The following is a 23,225-nucleotide window of genomic DNA, read 5'->3' as shown; positions in this document are numbered from 1 at the left end:
ATTCCTTTGAGCTAACATATTCCATCTTCACTTGTTTATCTTCCACCAACTCTCTTACATAGTGATACTTGATTGCAATATGCTTGGTTTTGGCATGCATTATTGGATTCTTTACTATGTTAATAGCACTTGTATTATCACAATAAAGTATCATAGGCTCTATTACCTCTTCCTTCATACCTTGCAACAAATGTTTGATCCATACAATATTGGTGTAGTTTATAGCAGTTGCCACATATTCAACTTTAGCAGTGGACTATGAGGTGCAACTTTGCTTTTTGTTGGTCAATGTAATCAGCCTCTTTCCTAAGAAAAGTGCTCCTCCACTGGTACTTTTTCTATCATCAATATTGCCTCCCCAATCTACATCACTATAAGCTCTTAGTTCAAATTTTTCACTCCTCTTGTAGTACAAACCAAAGTCATTAGTTCCTTTTAGGTATCTCAATATTCTCTTCACTGCCATTAAGTGATTTTCTATTGGATTTCCAAAAAATCTTGCTACTATTCCAATAGCTAATGCAATGTCTAGTCTACTATGTACAACATATTGTAGCTTTCCAATCATTGACCTATACAGTGTTTGATTTACTTCAGCAGATTCATCATTCGTAGATAGTTTATAGCCTGTTGTCATTGGTGTGCTGACTGGTTTTGATTCTTCCAACCCAAATGTCTTGAGTAATTCCTTGATGTATTTGGATTGAGTCACAAATAAACCATACTTCAATTTATGTACTTGTAATCCAACAAAGAATTTGATTTCTTCAAACATTGACATCTCAAATTCATGCTTCATTTGATTAGCAAAATCTTTGCATAAAACATCTTTTCCTACAAATATTATATCATCAACAAAGATTTCTAATATCAAAATGTTTTTACCTTCTTCAACTTTGATGTACAAGTTGTTGTTGTCATCTGTTCTCTCAAATTCAATTTTCACAAGATATTTGTGCAGTCTTTCATACCATGCTCTGGGTGCTTGCTTTAATCCATAAAGTGCTTTGTGTAGTTTACAGACCATGTCATTGTTCTTCTCATCTAAAAATCTATGTATTTTTTCTATGTATACTTCTTCATCTAGTATACCATTCAGAAAAGTAGAGTTAACATCCATTTGGTACACTTTGAAACCTTTATATGTAGCATATGCAAGTAATGTTCTTACTCTTTCGATTCTTGCAACAGGGGCAAATATTTCCCCATAATCCAGTCCTTCTTTTTGTGCATAGCCTTTGCAAACTAATCTGGCTTTATTTCTTCTTATCTCTCCATTCTCATCAAGTTTGCTTCTAAACACCCATTTGGTACCAATCACATTCTTATCAGCTAGTCTAGGAACTAGAGACAATGTTTTGTTCTTCTCAATCTGATCTATCTCTTCTTCCATGGCTTTATACCAGTCATCATTTTTAAGTGCATCTTTAACTATTTTGGGTTCAACCTTGCTTAGCAGACATGATTCATTTCTCAGTCTATTTCTTGTCATTGGTCTAGCATCCTCGTCACCAATGATTTGATCTATAGGGTGATGTCTTCTCACATACATGGCTAATCTTGGTTCATTCCTTCTTTCCATGTTTGATCCTTCAGCTTCAGAGTCATTTCATTCTTCTTCATCGGGCACTTCATCATTCCTTTCATGTGTACTATTTTCAAAGTCAAAATGAGTATTTTCTACATTCTGTAGCTCATCTTTTGAATGCAGCTCAACATTCACAAGCTAAGACTTGGTAGATACTAAAGTTTGTTTCTGATTCTCAACTTGATTTGCAACATTGTCTTCAATAGTCATTCCTTCATAGAAGTATACAAAGGATCTATAATCCTTTGATTGCTTTGACTCATCAACTTGGACTTCTACATGCTCATCAAAGTTTAGATTTGCACTCTCCACAATATTGTTAGTGTTAGTGTTCAAACACTTATTTGCTTTACTTCTAGTGGAGTATCCAAGGAATATGCCTTCATCACTTTTTGCATCAAACTTGCCATTCCTAGTATCTTTTAGAATATAGCATTTACAACCAAATATCTTGAAATGTTTAACATTGGGTGCGTAACCACACCATAATTCAAAAGGTGTTGTATCTGTACCTTTCTTAACTTGAACTCTATTCAATGTGTAGACTGCAGTACTTACAGCTTCTCTCCAGTATTTGAGTGCAACATTTTTCTCCATCATCAAGGTTCTAGCACAATCAATCACTAACCTATTCCTCCTTTCAGCAATACCATTCTGTGGTGGAGTTCTTGGTGCTAATGTTTTCCTTTTGATACCTTTGACATTGCAAAATATTTCAAATTCTTTTGATGTAAACTCACCTCCTCTATCTGACCTTAGGCATTTCAGGTTCTTTCCTGTTTCCTTCTCAACTCTGGCCAAATACCAATTGAACATTTGAAATGCATCAAATTTTTTCTTTAAAAAAATAGCAATCATCATCCTAGAATAGTCATCTAAAAATAGCATTATGTATCTATCTCCTAAGTAGCTTTGTACTTCTATTGGGCCACATAGGTATGTATGGACTAGTTCTAGGAAGTGTATGTTTTTCTTTTGAAACTAGACTTAGTCATCTTCCCTAGTTGACATTGTTTGCACATTGTGTTTTCAGGTTTCTTCAACTTAGTCAACCCTCTAACCTTCTTCTTTTTTATGATGTTGATCAGATTATCAAGGTTAACATGACACAACCTTTTATGCCACAACCACACATCATCAAGTCTAACAACAAGACATGATGCATCTTCCATATCTAAGTAAAATAGATTACTCCTAGTTTTTTCACCCTTTCCTATCAAATTTCCATCAGTGTCATAGATCTTGGCAATTTTGTTTTCAAATTGAACTTTGCAACCTACATTGCCTAACTGTGATACACTCAACAAGTTTTAGTTCAATCCTTCAACATAGTATGCATTATCACATGAAATTTTCTTTGTGAGCTTAATGGAGCCTTTCATGGAGCATCATTACCAAATCTAACACTATTTACATTATATTGAGTGAAAGTAATGAACTTACTTTTATCTCCTGTCAGGTGATGTGAGCATCCACTATCTATAATCCACTTGTCATTCTTGTTCTCACAGGTAATAAATGTTGTTTCTTCATCTTCATCTGATTCATCCTTTATGGCTACATAGACTACTTCATCATCAGAATCTTCTTCAACAATGTAGCATCTCTTTCCTTTTTCTTTATAATCCTTGCTATCATCTTCTCTCTTGTTCCTATACTTGTTTCCTTCTTTGTAATTCTTCTTCTGCAAACATCTTGCAGCAATATAACCAACTTCATTGCAATTGAAACATATAATAGGGAGCTTACCTTTGAATTTACCTTTGCCTCTATGGAATCTCCTAGCCAGTAGTGCTTCCAACTGTTCCACATCTTCCTCATCTATGTTGCTATCACTAGATGCATTTTTTCCTTTCCTTCTCTTCTTATTTGATGTGTCTTCCTTAGTGTCTTTTATTGTTATCATAGCTTTGAAAGTAGATTCAAGGTTCTCAGGTCTGTAGTTGTCAAAATTGGATAGCTCAAATGTAGTAAGTCTTCCCACTATTCCTTCAAAGGTTACTATATTCTCTTGTACACACCTTAGCTCTTGGATGGCTGAAACTCTAATAGCATAGATAGGAAGCAAATTTCTTAAGTATTTGTTGATGGTCATTTCTTCTTCCAATTGACCACTTAGAATTCTTATTGCACTTACCACTTCTTTCATTCTTGCAGCATATTGGGTAGCATTTTCACCTTCCTCCATTTTCATGTCATCAAACTTTCCTCTTAGGCTTTCTCTTTTTTCTCTCTAGACATTCTGATCTCCTCCATAAATTTTTGATAAGGTTTTTCACATCTTTAATGTAGTGTCACAATCTTTGATGTCATCATATTCTGCATAATTAAGTGTAGAAGCAATCTCTAGCATTGCTTGATTGTGCTCCTTATTTTTGTTCAAATCATCTGTAGTAAGAGGTCTTGCTAGAGTTACATGTTCTATTTCGATTGAGGTTTGTGCATAGTCACCTATTGATCCAAGGTCTAATTTCATCAAACTCTATCATGTAGAAAAGTCATTTTTGTTGAGCTTGGGAACTTCTCTCTTGGACATCTTGATCTTCCTACTTCTAGTACTTTGAAACTAAATCAGAAAATGGCTCTAATACCAATTGTTAGAAATGTTTTAGAATAACTGAGAGGTTGGGGGGGCGGGGGGGTGTGAATCAATTATTCAAGGTCCAAATGTCCTATTAAATTTCACTAAGTATAGTGAGCCCATTCAACCATTCATTCATCCAAGCTTTAACTTTTCTAATGAGCAAGTTATTGAAAATCAACATACAAGCATAACACATAAGAAATCAACACATGACATAGTGATTTATGTGAAAACCCAATTTGGGAAAAACCACTAGTAACATGCTGCTCAATTCTCACTCTTCTAAAGTGATGCCCTATGAAAGGCTTTCCCTATAAAGGGTTACAACACACTATCAAATGTGACCTTGTTAGAGGATTTATCCACCTTGTTAGAAGTGGGCCTGGTTAGAGGACTTTGGAACATTCACTTGGAATGACACCCTACTAAAGGATTTACAAATGGTTGTTATGCCAACCTAAGTCCATAGGATTTTAAGATCTAATACAATTGCTAGAGAGTATTCGAAAAAAAAATCTTTACCTAACAACAACATACAACTTATCTTGCAAATCTCAGATCACTTCTTAGCTCATACCCTTGCTTGGCCTTCAATCTCTACAATTCTAATAGCTTGCCTTCATTTCAAGCTTAGTCTTCTTAAGTCTCCATGCTCAATGTACTAGTGCAATCATCTCTTCATGACCACTCATAGAAGCAGAGCCTCTGTGCTCTTCCTTCTCCTAGATTTCTCCCCCTTGACACCCTTTCAACCACTTTTTAGGCTTGGCTCTTTTGCAGCAATAGTATTAGTAGCTCTTTGCTTCTTGGTCTATGAATCCTTAAATAGAAGTCTTGGAGTTTCTTTTTCCTACTCGATTCTTCCATTCTTTGATTTCAATTTGTATGGATTACATAGGATTCATTGCATCTAACCCAATATTTTGTTTCCTCTAGAAACTTCTTGAATAATCCTTTAGAATTCACATAAAAACAATTTACATAGGATTCATTGCATCTAACTCATCATACTTATCTTCCAACTTATTCACAAAATTTAATGTAACCACTATGTCAGCTCAAATTTGGCAAATCTTGATTACTTGAAATAATGTGGTATCTCGGCACTATTGAAATGCTGGTGCTCAGCACATACTGTGTTACTCAGCATCAATTGTGTTTTTCCTGATGCTTAGCACCTGAAGATCACTTGGCACACACTAGAATTTCCTATTGCTCGGCTTCAACTAACTCACTTGACATCCACTAATGATCTCAGTTTAAGCTTTGCAATCAACCTTGTTACAACTTCTTCCATCAATGTTTCTAAGTGTGACCAGCCTTTGTATCTTTGATTATGTTATCAATACATCATTTAACCATTGTCTTATCTAATCCTTGCACTTCATTACAAAATCATAACTCAACCTTTCCCTTAGGTTCTCTTGTTACATCTTGTTGATCAAATCCTCTTCATCAATCAACTAAGTGATAGTACTTGGATCATATAAGAAAATGTCATTCCTACAAGTAGTAGGTTTGACATCAATGACAAAACAATGATTGAAAACATTCTCTACCTTCTTTCCAACAATATCCCTCTTTGATCTTCAACAATGAGCTTTTTAATCAGAGTTTCAACAAATTTTACCTAGTTGTACTCAATTTCAGAAAGTGCAGACAATAGTGATTCTCTAGCTCTCATGTCGCACATGAAAAATTCCCTTTCTTCCTTGGTACAAGTTTCCAAATCACTATCAGCAATAATTATCTTTTCTAATTTTGTCAAGATCCAATATCTTGGACCCATACACAACATATGTGTCTTTATCTTTTCCTTCCAAATGACATAATTTGTTCCATCAAGTTTCATACTATCCTTTCTAAATATGTTTTCCATGGATCTCCCAAATTTGTTAAACTTTATCTTCAAGGACTTGAAGCTTTGGGGGGGGGGGGGGGAGGGGTGTGTGAATTAGTTATCCAATAATTATCAACCTTAAATAATCTTAACTATTCAATTAAAGTAAATAAAAACCATACTAAGATGCACATACATAATTACACCAGATTTGTTAACTAGATAAACCCTTGATTAGAGGGAAAACCCCAGTGGTAATGATGCCCATAAGATGATGTACTAATATAAATATTTATTGTTAGAGGATAGACCCTATTAGGATAATATTATAACATTGAGTACATATGAGTCCCTATTAGGATACTTTGAATCCCTGTTAAGAGATTCTAACCTTGTTAGGAGTTGTAGAAGGCAGAAGGACCCACTATCCAAATAGCTTCTAGGGAAAGACCATTGAACTCATTGTCCAACTAATCTTTCAACTATTCCTTGAAGAATAATTGTATGTATTGTACTTTAACTTCTTACCTCTATCTTGCCAACCATATCAATCACTATTAGACCTTGTAGACTAGGTCACAAACCTTGGATCCAAACATCCAACTTTGGATCTCATAATAAAATATTGGCAATGAAGTTTTCTTCACCTTTTCTCTACTTATCTTCTCATTCCAGTCTTTATGCTTCTTGGAATCATTCATCCATTCCATCCATGATAAAGAAAAAATGTCCTTCCTTTATACCAAATCCATAAAAAAATTCTCTGAGTGGGTTATTACACCTTCTCAATTAATTATTATAGGACCTCATTAAGAGCACAATACAATTAGTGATAACAATAATCTTTCACCTTGTAACTTGAATAACTTTTCATACATGTAACATTATGATGAGCGAGCTTAGCTATGTCATCTCTAGAATGTCTTCTTCACATCTTTAACTTTGGCTTCTCAAAATAACAAATCTACTAAGAGATATAACAAGTTTACTTGAACATGCTTCTATAAACTCTATCTCAGAATAGTTTTCACCAAAACTTGCATAACTTTTTCTAGACTTAATATCTTATACTTCTAAGGTTAGCTACATATACTACACACTTAGTATTATCTCCCCTTAATCTCTCTTAGGGAAAATGCTCAATTATTTGTTTCTACCAACTTAATCTTTACCGTTGTTCTTCTGTTAGATATCATAGAAAACTGCTATGTTGGCATCAATGACAAACACAGTCACAAATGTAACATATCATCATGATAATGATGTAAGCATGTTTCTACAATACTCCCCCATAGAAGTATCATTAGAAATCATTCTTCCAACAAATTTAGGTTAAAGTATAGGACACATCGAAGGTGGCTGAAGAATCCAGCAATCCCCTTCCTACCCCTAAAAGATGTAGCCTAAAAATTCACATGTTAGGTATCACCCCTCTAATGGTGCACAAGCACACCAAGAGGTGTCATATATTTTATGAAAGAATTTTCTCTATTTTCCCAAAATAGACAATAGAGGAGGGGTAAACTAGTGTCAAAACATTAGGAATTTCTTCATATGCCATCATAACTAGAAATGGTCTCCATTTTTTCATTGAATAGTGTACACAACATTGTTAGTAGGGTTACTAATCATTGTTGATGCCATTGGTCAAAATCTACCCTTCTTCAATGAAATTGGAACTGATGCTTATTCCAAATGTACAATCATTTCCTTTGTATTTGTTTAATTCTACATTGTTTTAAGTCCTTATTTCTAGTTTAGTTGAACCATTCAAATTATGTGTTTTCATTTATGCATAAAATATGTGTTGTATATTTATGCATTTTGATTTGTTGCACTTTTTTGTTAATGTACAACAAACGAAATCTAAATTTGTTTGACATATTCGTCATAATTTTTTGTTATCATATTGTATTTTAGTTTTTCTGTGGTGTGATTCTACTTTACTTATAATTATTGTCTTTTTAGTTGTGTTTAGGCTATTGGTGACAACTAAATAGGATCAACATTTTTTAAAAAGTTGCACTTCATTTGAAGGGCGTGTTATATTTCATTTAGATATACTTGTGTTCTAAAAATGTGTTTTTTTATTAAAAATTTAAATAAAGTGGAAAGTGGACTCCATCCTTTTTTACTCCTACATTTTCACTATTGTAACCACTTCTTTATGTAACTAAAATAGAAATATAGTTATTGTAATTATCTTTATATATTGTATTATAATAATTCAGATTTATATGTGAGCATGTATATGTCTATACTTTTGGTTACATACATAATTGTATATTTTAATATTTTTATACATTCTAAATATATATTTGCATATTTATCTGCAAACATGTAGTATAATAGATTCCCTTTAACTTCACATGTGTTTAGTAGGGTTTTGTTGGATTTGTATTCTTGTGAACATTTGGATGCCTATTTTGTAGTTAGTAAATCTGCAATCCCTTTGAAATCCTTGGAAGATGGTGTAGAGGATTTGGATGTTGAACAAAACTCTTGTGTTGTGCAGGTGGGAGACATTGAACATGTTGGTGAACCAATATTGGCTTTACTTGTATTTGGTTTTGTATAAATTTATTGGTTTTTATATCTAATGAACATGTGGACAGTTGTTTTATAGTCTAAAGATCCACAATTTCCTTCCCATGATGCAAAATTCTTAGTCATCATCCCTGGAGACTATGTTGATTTTTATCAAGGTAATATGCTCATTGGTCAGGGTGTATTATTAAGGAATGATACAATTCCAAATTTTTGTACTTCCATAATGGATGTCCTAGTAGGAGCTATGAAAGTTCATTTCAAGGAAGTAATTATGAAAAAAACTCTGCCTCCTTATGCTAATGGATTGGATTTTGAAGATATCCTTCCAAAAGCTAACAAACCTATTCAAATATGGAACATCTGTGATATAAAACATTCAGTGGATTTGGTGTACTAAATGATTTTCTCTTAGAAATATACTACTTATTTTCATGGTTTTGGTCATTACTATATTGGTTACATTAATGTCAGTCTTATGCATCAACTCTTATGGTCTGTATGTAGGTGAAAAATGTTAGACACAATGCAAAAGAAAAAGGGAAATCATGAAAATCATGGTTTCATCGAAGGAGGATTGTACCAAGGCATTGTACAAATCTTGATTTATTTAATTTAATGTCTTATTCTAATGTTATTCATTGAAATCTGACATCCTAAATGGTATTTGAATATTTTTGTAATTGTTAAATGACGAGCATTGTAACTAGGTAGACTGGAATTGCACTGGTGTGTTCATCTGACTCATGGTAGCCATCTAGTTAATCAAGTAATTGAAAGGTGTTATTTTAGTTGACTGGCCAACTAATGGCATTGAAATACAACAAATAAATAAATCCATGCAAATCAACATATTATTTAAATTTATAATGTATCCAATGGTTATTTCAAATGTATAGTAACTTCTATCATAAATTGGTGAATACTTTTCTTCAATTTGATGGATGTTTTAATAAATTGGAGATGATTTAATCTTATCATTATATTAAGTGGATACTTCTACTTTCATTAAACAATATTGACCAAGTATTCTACTATTTTGTGGCACCTTTTCTATTCATTCTGTCCACAAAATGCAAATTTGGTTTTGTTTGTAATGGATTTTTTTATTAAACTTCATTATTGTAATGTAAGAATAGTTCTTATATGTTGATGTAGTCATGGGTAGTCACAAAGATGTTCATGGAAATGAAACTCTTGATCAATCACCATCTAATATCCCCATGACTACAACTGTAGGATTGTCAAGTTTGCTACTTCTGGGAAGTGTGGAAAGTTGAACAACTCATTGACTAGGAAGCAATGGAAGAGTTTAGATGAAGTACCTTTTTTGGGTGTATCAGATACTAGAGGTCTGGTGGGGCCAGGCAATAGTCATGACAATGTAGGCTTAGAAGATCCCCCCATGGATGACAACTTCAATAGCTCACTTCAAGAGAAACACATTCAGCTTCAAGAGAAACATATCTCTTTGTTGTCAACAAATTTGGTTGCATGTGAAGCACATAATAAGCACCTAAAGTTGTAGAATGCTAAATTGGAGATGAAAAACAAAGAGCTTGACAGATTGCTTATAGAGGTTAAGGAGAAAAATATGGAGTACCATCTTCAACTACATGAACAACAACTGATCAATCACAATCTAGAGGAATCACTTGTTACGAACAAGAATATGTTCTTTGAGTCAAATTGTATATACGATGACATGTTAGATGTCTTGAGAGTTCATAGTGAAGGGTGGAAGGTGAAGTACAATGAAGTGGTTGGTTTTCCTTTTGATAGAGGGAAACAACCAACTTCCACCCTATGTTCAATTTGTGGATGTGAAGGTGCATCAAAACGTGGTTAGATGTACATATTTAATTGAATATTTTGAGCAATATGCGGATGTTGTTCATTGCAATGACAAATCTCAGTTGTAGAAAATAATGTCATATGAACCTAATGTTTGGATATATAAATTGATGTCTTTTGAAAAAAAGAGACCATTGGCACTTACATTTGACAATTTAATTCATTGATCATTGATATATGAAATATATTTTGTACACTATTAGTGTTTATAAATCATTACGGATCTTCTTTATTCATCAATATGTTAATGGAATTCCATAATTATATACATATTGCTTCTCTTATTTTGCAAGGACTATATGTCATGCATGGATTGAATTTTTTTCTAATTAAGTAAATTTTTCATATCAAATGACTTTCAATCTCAATGCCATATGATCTGCAAGTTATTAAACTAAGGTGCATTGTTGCTCATTTCATTTGATACACTATGTAATGAAAGAAATCCAATGAATGGATGTGAAAAATTGCAAATGAAGTATTTTTTTGCTATGAAATTAGTATGTGTTACTTTTTTTTTTTCTATGGTTGGTTGAGTGTAGACATTATTTTCCTTTTTCTTAATGTTTGCATGGTTTTGAGGCTACAAGAAACCAATAATAATTGACATGAAATGGAATATTTCTTCTATAGTAGCGGACAATAAAATTAAATTTATTTCAATTAGATGTTATCAAAATATAATAAAGGAAAGTATTTCTTTGTGCAGAGAAACTATATCAGAATCGATTCAACAATAGCTTTAGAAGAAACTATTGAAATTGAGCAATTGATCCTTACCAGTAAATAGGAAGTATACCAAATTCATAAGTATGACTTTTAATTTGTAAATGCATTTTTCGTATACAACTTTTATATATATGGGTGACAACGGGATCCATTCCTTTTTGTGGCTCTTGTTGGGACTCAAAATCGAAGCCCCGATTTTGAGTACCATTGAAAAATTAAGCCCTATAAAAAATTTTGATGCACATGTACCTGACTATAATTGTGAGGCCTAAGAGGTGTTTAATTCTTCTAGCACCATTCATTTAGTACGTCTATGTGTTCCATGATGATAAATTGACATTCTCAGCTATTCCGTGAAGTCCCTTTTGAGCATTTGTCAAATTTGTATTTTTGCTCAAGTGTCAAAGAGCAGGAGGCTGTGTTTACAATTGAATATCTCACACCCAGTAATTTCCATTACTCACCACTTTGGGAATGTTTAGTGTCCATACCAAAGAGCCTATGTTTTAGATATTGAGTCATTTCAAATATGTTTGGCTAAGTTTTGAATCCCTCAAAGTTGGTCATGTACTAATGTCATGCTGATATGAATTGTTTAGAATTTCGGAAGGCCCTATTTGACATGTTATAGTTTTGACTCAGTTGACTAAAATGATGAAATTACTTTTGCATTGCATTTTGGAGGTCAAATAATTTCTACATTTCAATTTTGAGCTTATGAATAATTTGTCTAATTAATTCTCAAACACGATTACAAATGTAATTTTTAACTTTTTACTAGTGTCAAAAAATGCAGATTTGTCCAAATCCCTATTTCAGATGTCATATGTTAAGATCCATGATACATGAGATTGAATGGATTGTACTAAAATATTTTACTCTAAAAATACTTTAAGTGTGCCAATTTTCAAATCTTTACGAATCCATTTGCACATTTTCGTAGGTCCATTCCATTTGCAAAAAATGTTTTTCTATCAATGTTTCCAGTTTGCAAATTCTGAATAGCCCACTTTGACTGCTTGCCATTTGCATCCTATTATTCATAATGAGCCCAAATTTTAGATTTGTACTCTTCTCATGACAGTGAACCAACACCCCATGTTTTGTGCCCCCAAGTGTTAGTTTACCCAATTTTTAAAGCCAAATCTAAATGTGATTTAGTGTTTCCTGATATGTTTTCTTATAGGCAATTTTGAAAGATCAACTTTGACAATCAATATATTCTGACTGAAAATTTCTCATGAGATGAGATTTGATAGGATAAGAGATTGTTGAACAAAAAATTAGTGTGTTTAATTTCAAAGCCTGGTTAGAGGTTTAGATTAGTTTTTAAGGCTAGTCAAAGGACCTCCTGATGCAAAATAGATAGTTTGCAAAAGAGAGTTAAAATGAGTTTTATTTGACTATTCAGTGGTCGAATTTGTTTCAAATCAAAGCTGGATGGTGAATGGATCAGTTTTGTAGTTCATCATTTGAAAATGAAATTTTTTTAGCTGAACCCATCCTGGGGCCCGACTAATTGCATCAAGTTGATAGGTATGTGGGATTGTGCATATTTTGGGAGATTGAAATAACTATCACTCACTAAATGTTAGTATCTAATTATTATTAGTTGGATGATCTTTTAACTCGTAAAGAGAAGGTTATTCATAACAAAGTTAGTGAAGTTGTTGAAGCTGAAATTGTTCCTATAATTGCAAAATATTGGGAGAGAGCAGAATTTCCATTTGAGTTTGTGCCAAAGCTTGAAAACATTAATGTTGCTAAAGGTACCATTAAGGGATATGGTTTCCCTAGTCTATCTGTTGTTGGTAGTGCTCTAGTCATGGTTGAGATAGCAAGAGTAGATACCAGTTGTTCTACATTTATAATGGTGCATGCTTGTTTAGCAATGCTAACAATTTCTATGTGTGGAAATGAGCATCAAAAGAAAAAGTGCTTACCTTCTTTGGCTCAACTTGATACCATATCTTGTTAAGTTTTGACTGAACTAAACTATGGCAGTGGTGCAAGCTCAATGAGCACAACTACAACTAAGGTAGAAGGTGGCTGGAAGCTAGATGGCCAAAAATGTTGGATAGGAAATAGTACTTTTGCAAATATACTAGTTGTTTTTGCGAGGGACACATCTACTAATCAAATCAATGAGTTTACTATTAAGAAAGGAAATCCTAGATTAAAAGCCTCAAAGATAGAGAATAAAATTGGGTTGAGAATTTTTGAGAATGGGGATATTCTTATAAAGGGATTTTTTGTTCCTGGTGAGGATAGGTTGACAGGCATCAATTCTTTTCAAGATATAAAACAAGGTTCTAGTTGTATCCCGTGGAATGGTTACATGGTAGCCCATAGGAATTTCAATGGGTGTGTGTGATATGTGTCACAGGTACTTACAAGAGTGTAAGAAATTTGGGGCATCTTTGAATTCTTTCCAACTTGACCAAGAAAAAATAGTTTGTATGCTAGGAACATTCAGGCAATGGCCCTGATGGGGTGGTGTCTACCCAAGTTGTATGAAGAAAAATGACTCTAGGGAATGCTTGTTAGCTAAGGTAATGTTAAATGTGGTAAACCCTCTATAAGTACTAATGAAGATATTTACAAATGGGAAGACCACATGCCAAGCAGGGGAGAAGTGAAAGAGGCCGCAACAATGGAAGATGACACCTTTAGCTACAACATGTGATTAAAGGCCATGCTACGAAGGAAAGAAACCATAACTAAGGAGGTAGAATGCATCAGGGGATTCTTCATAATCTCTAAGAGGTTTTCAATGTAGATGGAACATTGAGCAATCTAACAAGTCAAAATAGTATCTTAGTTTCACAATTTTCAAGTTGGCGGTCTTCAAACTCTTCTGGCCAAAGGAACCCTGAGTGTAAAAGTGCAAGGGTAGTGTTGAGAAGCTTTCTAAATCATTTGATCGAGACTCCAAAGAGTACTTTCTTAGAGAAGATGACATGATTGAGGAAAACCCAAAGCTAAATTCTTTCCATTATGGAGAAGCCATTGAAAATAGAGGAACCCGCATTAAGAAGAGGTGGCAATGAAAGATTGTGTATAGAGGTGCCAAGGAAGACCACCGTGGCTTGAGGAAGGAAGGAGCCCACGCAAAAAGGAAGAAGGTGCCAATCGAAAGTAGAGGCACTATATGCAAAGGAGAAAATCATAGATAGGAGTAAAAGTTTTTATTTATAATCCCACATCCATTATGTCGGGGTATTTTAAATGTATAAATATAACAACACACTATTAGCCTTATGTCTTAAGATGACAGTATTTTGAGAAGGAAAAGTGCATCGCGTGGGGCCCATGGTCACCCAGCGAGAGGCTATCAGATATACATTTTAAAAAAACATGCAACTCAATATGCTGGCATGGCAAGATCAAGGTTGATGCACCAAATCATGACACGTGGCTAGAATCTATGGTGGATGCTTGCTTGCATTATGAAGTTGCCTAGAGGTTAAATAATTTGGGGAAGTGCCTAAGCCCCAAGTGGCAATAGGCCTAGGCTAGGAGTGAGGTGATGGATCTTGTCATCACCATGAGGTGGACCTAGAAGAAAATCCTAAGATGACATGTGGTGACCAACAAATTCAGACCAAATGCATTAGATCATGCCATGTGGCAAAATGGATGGCTAGCGCATTCTTACATTATGAAGATGCTCAAGAGATAAGAAAAGTGGGGAAGCACCAAGTTTCCACATGCTAGCAGGTCCTAGACAATGATGACCTGGTAGTGCATCCAAAATGGTGACATGGTAGTCTGGTAGAGGTCAAAAAATTAGGCACTACCATATGGCAGCTAGTTAAACTAGCTTTGACCTTGAAATTGAAGGAAGACGCAAAAAATCAAAAAATATTTGGAAAAAGAATCAATTTAAAAATATTTTCTTAGAACATGTCGCGTACAAGTTTTTAAATTGAAAATGATGTATCCTATGGTTTAAACATTAGGATATTTTAAATTTTTGAAATTCAAGTTGCAGACTAGAGCTTTTAGTAGAGGGGGTACTTTTTTCAAACTAACATTCAGGGGGTTCTCGAGAGGCAAATATAGCAATATTATATATTGCTAGAATCGAGAGAAGATGAACTTATCAATTATGTGGTTATTTTTTGCACATGAATTCACTGGTTTGAGTTATAGGCAGAAATGTAAAATTTGGGCATTCTCAGTGAAATGGGTAAAAATTGAAAATGCAATTACAAGCTTGATAAAACATGGTAAAAATGTAGTTGGGGTTGAATTTGGTCACTTTTAGATTAGTTAAACCTCAATTCCATCAGCATTTCATGAGGCTTTTCAAATATTTTGTCAAATAGAATGTTTTTCATCATTGAACAAGAGATTTTGCAAGTTAGTTACAGAATAATGATGAAAACCATATCAGATCAAATGGGTAGAAAGATGAAAGAGGTTTTGCAACTGCAAATGATAGAATTTCAAGTGGACACATGTCATTCTCAAATTAGATCTAGGAATTCATCCTCTTCTATATCATTTTTTCTTTCATCCATTGTAAGGGTTCTAGTTTTCACTATGAAATTGTTTGGTTCCAATTTTTCACTATGAGACCATTGTTGGTTGGTAATTTTCAGTACGAGACCACTTTGTTGGATCTAGAACTATGATTCCACCTTCATTCTTTAGCAATTTCTCTTGCATGAACAGTAGTAGTGAAGATAATAGATAAAGTTCAGATCTATTAGGTGTTTTTATGTTTTGATTTTCATGCATATGAATGTATAATTTCAAGGAAATGAATACAATTGAGCAGAAATCTCTTTAGTTTCATTTTGATTCTTGTCTCTTTCCTCTGTTGTCTATAATGTTTTGTGTTTGAGAACAAAGAGCTTAAACTCATTTGCAATCCCTTAAGTTTGTATGTCTGGATAAGTTTTCTATTGGAACAAAGAGCCAATTAAATTCTTATTTAGCTTGATAGGATTGTGGGTTTCATTAGGAGGATATTTAGTAAGTAATGAGATCTTTATGAACACAGATGTCTATTTACAAGGTGAATGGATAGATTAGATATCTGAATATATGAGTATGTCTTAGGTATCCATATGTATGTGTTTGATTCATGGAATTGCCCAATAGATAAGGCACTGATCAGCCACATGATTAATTCATACTTACTGCTACATATTTGGAGTTTTTTTGAATCCAACATCATTAATCAAATGCTTTTCACTTTCATGTTGAAGAGCTGAAAAGGATACCCTCACTTAGCCTGTGAATTTCATAGATTTGCATTTAGCTATTGTAGATTTTTGTTATTGCATAAGTATTAGGAGTTATAATGGTTTTTATCTACTTTGTTAGATTCAGGAATATGTTTAGCATTGGTACCATATTAATTGAATTTGAGGTCCACCCACCTAGGTTTTGCAAAGCCTGAAGTAGAAGAAGGGTCTAGCCTTATAGTTGGCCTAGGTTCTTGGTGAATTGTGTCCATTATTGGAGATAGCTTCCCATAGATGCATTCTTGCCTTGCATACTTGGTTATTCAAAATCTATTAAATCAAGAGCCAACAAAATGGTGACTCTGCTAGGGAGATAAGTTGGTAATACATTTTGTTAAAAGGATAATAATCTCTGGTGATTAATTGAGTATTTCAGTCCTTAGACAATAAATAGCATTTTTTGAATTTGTGTGATAGAAAAACCTTGAGAACTTGAAGAAAGATTCAATATAGTAAGTTAGAACTTGCTCCAGTAGTAGGGTTGTGAGGTGTTTTCCATTTCTCTACTGAAGATTCATGTCTCCCAATAAGTTTTTATCCATTTGTAGTAGTTCCTTTGAGGTTGAATGTAAATTGTGTTGTTAAGAGTGTTTATCTTTAGTCAATTTAGTCAGATTTTATTCTCAAAAGTGTTGTTGTAAAATCAAAGCCAAGAATCAACATAAATTTGTACTTCCTTTTCCAAGTTTGTAAATCTACAAGAGTGGTTTGATGGTTTGCATTTCTCCTATATCTGAAGGTCTGGTTCAAATTTGTCAAGTGACAAATTATGTTTTATTTCTCACAAAGTGTGAGTGGCAACTATCAAATCTCTATACCAGTTTGTTCCTAGTTGATCTCACTGTAATATTTTGAAGGATTTTCAATTGTATGGGCAGATCTGAAACTTTTGATAGTGTCTTGAAAAGGAAGTTTAAATTCTTGATAATCTTTAAAGTTTTGTTTGCAATCTATTTTTATAAAACATACAAGTGTAAAAAAGTGAATCACAATAGTGATTTCTTTATCCTCTAGCAAGGAGGTGGCAGCTCTATAAAGTTTTGACTAGTGGCGTGAAGGAATTTCAATCTTGCACTTGTGCCAATCAGCAGATCAAAGTTTAGCATCAGCAGTTGAGGTATTTTGGTTTTCATGGAAGTCAAATGTTAAAAACATGGTTGCCTCTATTCAGTGATTTTGAGCACTAGAAGGAAGAGATAGAAGTTTTACTTTATGATGGAGTCAGATCTCAGATCTGAGATTAGTTTGCCAAGTTCTGGAAGTTTAGAGACTGTGGCTAATAACATTGCTATGTTGAATAGACTGATCCATGAAAAGATTCTCAGTGTTATAAGAATTGAAGTAGGAAGTACTCAAGGTTTAAATGCCAAACATTGTTATTTAAGGCTTAAATCAATAATCAGCAAGATGCCTTTTTATTTTAGACTAGAGGAATCTTACTTGCCTAGTGTTTTCCTTGATGTTCTACCGCCTGATTCCGTCAATTGGCTAGCACCTATAAGATTACAAAGAATTTTGCAAATTGAAAGATTCATTGAAGAGATGGAAAGTGGTGATTATAGATTTCATGTTATATCTTCTAATAATAATGAGTGTGCCAAAAGTCAAGGTAGTAATGAAAATAATGAATCCATAGAGAAAGATAATTTGTCTTTTGAATGTGAAGAGAAGAATTCAAATGCAAATGAATCAAGTAACTACAATCAGAATAAGGAAGATGGATATGAAAGTGAAAATAAACTTGGTTAGAGTAAATATGAAGTTGAGGAATTATGTAATAGCAATAGAGGTAGTGATTTCCATGATAAGAATGAATGTTATAATGATGTTGATTTTCTAGATTGTTATACTAATGATCTTGTTGTTGTAAGTTCTTCATTTAATCTGGGTGATAATCACAGCCAGGAGAAGATTTGTGAGGCAGTCTTCTTGAGCACTGATGAAATTTCAGATTTGTTGGCTCATGATTTTGAAAAGCATGTAAGTATTTCTAAGGATGCTAATATTTTCCTTCATAATATTTCTTCATTTAGTCAAGTTACTTCCCCAAAATTTGATGTAGAAAGAGATGTAGAATCCAAACAATCTTTATTAGATTTTGGAGGTGTAGATGAAAGTACCTCAAATGACTTTGCACATGATGACTTGGTGGATGCGGGGGATGTTAGTGAAGGGAAATTTGATACTGTTTCAAATTCTTTTCATGCTGATCTTACTAAAATTTGTTTTGATGTTTCATATGATGAAGAGGAAAATAATGAAAGTTGTCAATCAGATTATAGATTTTCTTTATATGCTGATAAGTCTTGTAAAGATAAGTTCAAGGTTTATTCTGACATTCAGTTAGATAAAGAAAATGATTGTGATCAGCATAGTTTAGATCAACGCTTTCAGAATACATTTTCATGCTTGGTAACTAATTAGTGTTTGAAGAATGTGAATAGGTTTTAGTGAAAGATAAATCTCATTTAGTGAATGACATGACTGCAAGTAGGTAATAATCAGATTTCACAGACTCTTTGCAGCTGGAGATGCAAGGTGAGTGGCAAGTTTTTGGTACATGCAATTTAGTGAATGGTGTAGAATATGAAGTTTTGTGTTTCTGATCAAAATGCATGAATCATTGTTGGATTTTGATTCTCAGTTTAGTTTTTGTAATCATGAGCATGCTGATTTTTTTTCTCATAGTAAGCATGATGATGAAATAGTCTTTGAGTTTTATATGCACTATAAGAATGATGACAATTTTGTTTTGCCTAACAAAGTGACTAAAAGTGTTGATGTTTTGGGTGAAACAAAGGAGAATGATAATTTTAGTTTACCTCAAGAAAATGTCAATGAGAATCAGGTTTTTGATAGATGTAAAAGTTTTTTGTTGAATTTCGGTGGCCTAGGACCATCATTTGTACCTAGTAGAAGTAGTTTTCTTGCTTTCAATAAAGTTGTTCAAGAGAGAAGTTTATGTTGTCAAGTGATTGGTATTTTTCTTCCAGGGATCTAAATCCTTGCCATGCCCATAAGGGACATGCATCCCCAAATAAAGCCATTTTTGGGACTCAAAATCAAAGCCTTGATTTTGAGTACCATTGAAAAATTAAGCCCTATAAAAGCTTTTGATGCATGTGTACCGGACTATACTTGTGAGGTCTAAGAGGTGTTTAATGCTTCTAGCACCTTTCATTTAGTGTGTCTATGTGTTCCATGATGATAAATTGACATTCTGAGCTATTCTATGAAGTCCCTTTTGAACATTTGTCAAATCTACATTTTTGCTTAAGTGTCAAATAGCGACAAGAGGCCATGTTTGTAATTAAATATCTCACACCTAGTAACGTTCCATGACTCACCACTTTGGGAATGTTTAGTGTCCATACCAAAGAGCCTATTTTTTAGATTTCAAGTCATTTTGAATCTGTTTGACTAGGTTTTGAATCCCTCAAAGTTGGTCATTTACTGATGTCATGCTGATATGAATTGTTTAGAATCTTGGAAGGCCAAGTTTGACTTGTTATAGTTTTGACCCAGTTGACCAAAATGATGAAATTCCTTATGTGTTGCATTCTAGAGGTTAGTGACTTTCTATGTTTCAATTTTGAGCTTATGAAGAATTCATTTGATTAGTTTTCAAACGTGATTCAAAAATGCAATTTCTAACTTTTTACTGGTGTCAAGAAGTGCAAATTTGTCAAAACCCCTGTTCGTGATGTCATATCTTGAGATTCATGATATGTGAATCGAATGGATTGTATTGTTGTATAGTACTCTAAAAGTACTTTAAGTGTACCAATTTTCAAATCTTAACAAATATGTTTGCACATTTTCCCAGCTCCATTCCATTTGCAAAAAATGCTTTTCTGTCAGTGTTTCCAGTCTGCAAATTCTGAATAGCCCACTTTGACTGTTTTCCATTTGCACCTTATTATTCATCATGAACCCAAATTGAAGATTTATACTCTCCTCGTGACAGTAACGAATGTCCCAGTTTTCGTGCCCCCAAGTGTTTGTTTGCCTAGTTTTTAAAGCCAAATCAAAATGTGATTTAGTGTTTCTTGACATGTTTTCTTGCAGGCAGTTCTGAAATGAAAACTTCGATAGTAAATATCTTTTGACTAAGAATTCGACATGAGACAAGGTTTGACAAGGTAAGAGATTTCTGAACAAAGAATCAATGTGTTTGATTTCAAAGTCCAGTCAGAGGTTTGGATCAATTTTTAAGGCCAATCAAGGGACCTACTAATGCAAAATTGATAGTTTGCAAAAGAGAGTTAAAATGAGTTTATTCGATTATTCAGTGGTCGAATTTGTTTCAAATTAGTGTTGGATAGTGAATGGGTCAATTTTGCACTTTAGTCATTTGAAAATGAAATATTTTTAGCCGGACCCACTTTGGGGCCTGACTAATTGCATCAGGTTGATAGGTATGTGGGATTGTGCATATATTGGGAGAGTGAAATAAATATGACTCATTGAATGTTAGTATATGATTATTATCAATTGGATGATCTTTTAACTCATGAAGAGAGGGCTATTCTTAGCAAAGTTAGGGAAGTTGTTGAAGCTGAAATTGATCCTATAATTACAAAATATTGGGAGAGAGCAGAATTTCCATTTGAGTTTGTGCCAAAGCTCACAAATATTAAAGTGGATGAAGGTGCCATTAAGGGATATGGTTGCCTTGGTCTATCTGTTGTTGGTAGTGCTCTTGCCATGGCTAAGATAGCAAGAGTAGATACCAGTTGTTCTACATTTATAATGGTGCATACTTGTTTAGCAATGCTAACAATTTCTATGTGTGGAAATGAGCATCAAAAGGAAAAGTACTTACCTTCTTTAGCTCAACTTGATACCATATCTTGTTGAGTTTTGACTGAACTAAACTATGGTAGTGATGCAAGCTCAATGAGCACAACTGCAACTAAGGTAGAAGGTGGCTCGAAGTGGGATGGCCAAAAATGTTGGATAGGAAATAGTACTTTTGTAGATAAACTAGTTGTTTTTGTGAGGGACACATCTACTAATCAAATCAATGGGTTTATTATTAAAAAAGGAACTCTTGGATTAAAATTCTCAAAGATAGAGAGTAAAATTGGGTTAAGAATTGTTGAGAATGGGGATATTCTTATAAAGGGATTTTTTGTTCCTAATGAGGATAGGTTGGCAGGCATCAATTCTTTTCAAGATACAAAACAAGGTTCTAGTTGTATCTCGTCTAATGGTTACATGGCAGCCCATAGGAATTTCAATGGGTCTGTATGATATGTCTCATAGGTACTTACAAGAGCGTAAGTAATTTGGGGCATCGTTGAATTCTTTCCAACTCAACCAAGAAAAAATAGTTCATATGCTAGGGAACATTTAGGCAATGGCCCTGATGGGGCGGTGTCTATGAAAGTTGTATGAAGGAAGAAAAATGATTGGACAGGGAATGCTCACTTAGCCAAGGTAATACCAATTGTGGTAAACCCTCTATAAGTACCAATGAAGATATTTACAAATGGAAAGACCACATGCCAAGCAGGGGAGAAGGGAAAGAGGCAACATCAATGGAAGAGGATGCCTTTAGTTGCAACATACAATTAAAGACCATGCTAAGAAGGAAAGAATGCATAGCTAAGGAGGTGGCATGCATCACGGGATTCTTCATAATCTCCAAGGGCTTTTTAGTGCAGATGGAACATTGAGCAATCTAACAAGTCAAAATGGTATCTCAGTTTCAGAATTTTCTAGTTGGCAGTCTTCAAACTCTTCTGGCCAAAGGAACATTGAGCAATCCATTGAACTGATTTTCATGGCAAACATGATTTTTGAAAGCCACAAGTGTAAAAGGGCAAGGGTAGTGTTGAGAAGCTTTCTAAATCATTTGATTGAGACTCCAAAGAGTACTTGCTTAGAGGAGATGACATGATTGAGCAAAACCCAAAGCAAAATTCTTTGAATTGTGGAGAAGCCATTGAAAATAGAGGAACTCACATTAAGAAGAGGTAGCAATGAAAGACTGTGTATAGAGGCACCAAAGAAGAACACCGTGGCTCAAGGAAGGAAGGAGGTCACGCCAAAAGGAAGAAGGTGCCAACCAAAAGTAGAGGTGTTGTATGCAAAGGAGAAAATCGTAGATAGGAGGAAAATTTTTTGTTTATAATCCCACATCCACTATGTTAGGGAATTTTAAATGTATAAATATAAAAACACACTATTAGCCTTGCGTCTTAAGATGACAGCCTTTTGAGAAGGAAAAGTGCATCACGTAGGGCTTGTGGTCGCCTAGCTGGAGGCTATCAGAGATAAATTTTAAATGAACATGCAACTCAATATGTTGATGTGGTGAGATCAAGATTGACACACCAGATCATGACATGTGGCTAAAATCTATGGTGGGCACTTTCCCACGTTATGAATTTTCCCAGAGGTTAAATAATGTGGGGAAGCACCTAAGAACCATGTGGCAACGAGCCTAGGCTAAGAGTGAGGTGGCAGATCTTGTCATTAGCATGAGGTGGAACCAATAGCGAATCCTAAGATGACATCTAGCAACCAACAGATTCAAACCAGATGCATCAGATTGTACCACATACCAAAACAGATGGTTGGCGCATTCTCGCATTATGAAGATGCTTGGGAGATAAGCAAAGCATGGAAGCACCAAGTTGCCATGTGGTAGTGGATCCTAGACAATGATGACATGGCAGTGTATCAAAAATGGTGACATGGCAGTCTGGTAGAGGTCAACAAATTAGGTGTTCCCATGTGGCAGCTAGTCAAACTAGGTTTGACCCCAAAATTGAAGGAAGAGGCAAAAATCAGAAAATATTTTAAAAATGAATCAAT

The 23,225-nt window shown here is 34.1% G+C and overlaps 2 pseudogenes; both read left to right on the top strand.

Annotated features, from left to right (window-relative positions):
- The first annotated feature begins 12,730 nt into the window (after positions 1 to 12,730).
- LOC149534648 (acyl-coenzyme A oxidase 4, peroxisomal pseudogene) lies at positions 12,731 to 13,669 on the top strand (annotated as a pseudogene).
- Positions 13,670 to 20,870: 7,201 nt separating this feature from the next.
- LOC149534647 (acyl-coenzyme A oxidase 4, peroxisomal pseudogene) lies at positions 20,871 to 21,837 on the top strand (annotated as a pseudogene).
- The last annotated feature ends 1,388 nt before the right edge of the window (positions 21,838 to 23,225 follow it).

Source organism: Cupressus sempervirens, chromosome 10 (genome assembly GCF_028749045.1).
Source record: "Cupressus sempervirens isolate cs-2001-9-10 chromosome 10, ASM2874904v1, whole genome shotgun sequence".
NCBI classification, from domain to species: domain Eukaryota; kingdom Viridiplantae; phylum Streptophyta; class Pinopsida; order Cupressales; family Cupressaceae; genus Cupressus; species Cupressus sempervirens.
Note: the sequence above shows the minus strand (reverse complement) of the source record. Positions and strands in the feature narration are given on the sequence as shown.